The sequence below is a fragment of the Cryptotermes secundus genome, unplaced genomic scaffold (assembly GCF_002891405.2).
Source record: "Cryptotermes secundus unplaced genomic scaffold, Csec_1.0 scaffold1262, whole genome shotgun sequence".
Taxonomy (NCBI): domain Eukaryota; kingdom Metazoa; phylum Arthropoda; class Insecta; order Blattodea; family Kalotermitidae; genus Cryptotermes; species Cryptotermes secundus.
Window position 1 is genome coordinate 1 of NW_019743670.1, and position 1,876 is coordinate 1,876.

Below are 1,876 nucleotides of genomic sequence, written 5' to 3' on the forward strand. Positions count from 1 at the left end.
ATATCTATGTATATGGATTTATGGAATATACAATAAACGAATGAACTTATATAGGTCGTATAGTTGCTGTTATCAAATTAAATCGAAGTATGAAGAAGTATTATTAGAACTTAGTTTGGCCAAAGAAATTATAAAGCTACTGCAGGTAGAGAGAAATCTCAATGTAAACACACTCGCAAGTAATACAAATCAGCGTATGGACTATGATCAACACAACACGAAATTTGATAACTGGGTACAAGCATCTTATGGTAGAAATAATAGGAGCAGAAAATCATTTAACAATACCCCCAGTCAATACCAACGATTATAAATCGTTTCGCTCCACTACATAACTTACCTAACCTCAACAATGACAGTACAGTCGTAAACACTTTGGAATATGTGACCGAAATGAACAGGGTAAAGAAAGCAGAAGTCATATTCGTCTAATCAAGTCAGTACGACTAAATCTTCCCAATTATCGAGTACCTTCGGGGCACATAAGAGCATGGTGAATGTATACAACAAAAAGGCTGGAAATAAGAGTAAGCGTAAAGTAGTAATTATAGGTGACAGTCACTCCAGAGGATTGGCAAAAGAAGTGAAGTTTCATCTGGACAAGAATTATGAAGCAACTGGTCTTGTTAAACCAGGAGCGGACACTGAGAAAATAGTGACTTCGGCAATGAGTGACACAGTGAATTTATTGAAAAGTGATGTGGTCGTGTTCTGCGGTGGTTCTAATAATGTGAGCAAGAACAAGGCCAGTGTAGCCTTAAAACATATCTCAGACTTTGTAATGGCTAACAGCAACACAAATATCATCCTACTACACAGATATGATTTGATGGATTTCTCCTGCGTTAATAATGAAATTAAAATATTCAATAGGAAGTTAAAGAAATACATCAAAACCAATACACATACATCAGTTCTAGAAAATGATCTCAACAGAGAATTCTTTACAAAACATGGGCTGCATCTAAATGGGCAAGGGAAAGAAAAGATTGCCATTCAAATAGTAGCTCAAATTTCCACCATCTCAGGGAGAAAAATAGAAGGTTTCATTAGCTTAGGATGGAAAAATGATCAAATAAAGGGAGATACCACCATAGTACCTGTAAACAGAAACAAAATCCTCATAAATAGCGAGAATGAATTTAACCAACTGGCCACCTTAGATCCTGTAGAAACTTGTCCCAGAACATCAAACAGGCAAAAGAAAGTTCCAGTGACCAGGAAAAATGATTTTTTATGGTAAATGATATTCACAAGGTACCCGATATATTTCAGATCACTCCCCCCAACTCATCCACTGCCACCCTACATATAAATGCTCAATCTCAGATAGGTTGTGAGGCTGTAGAACATGTTCCTGTAGTTAACTCTTTCAAGATATACCATCAGAATTTCCGGGGACTGAATAAATCTCAGCCTAAGCTTAAAACATTAAATGTATTTCATCAAAATATAAGAGGGCTCCAGCATAAAATTGTTGAACTGACTTGTATGCTGTATAGCCATGACTTAAGTCCACACATTATTTGTATCACAGAACATTATTTGGTAGAGCAGAAATTATTAACAATAAAACCTGAAAATTATTATTTGGCCTCCAACTTTTCATGTCAATATAATATTGGAGGTGGAGCTTGCATCTACCGTAAATCTGATCTGAGCTGTAATGTAGTGGATATTTCCAAATATTGTATTGAAAAGGTCATGGAGGCTTGTGCAATTCAGACGAAAATTGGTAACAATATTTTTATACTTTTATGTATTTATAAATCTCCTAGTGGTAACATCCAAGAATTTGTCAATCAACTAGAAATAATTTTAAAATTTTTATATAAGCCTAAGTTAGAAATTATATTGTGTGGTGATTTTAATGTAA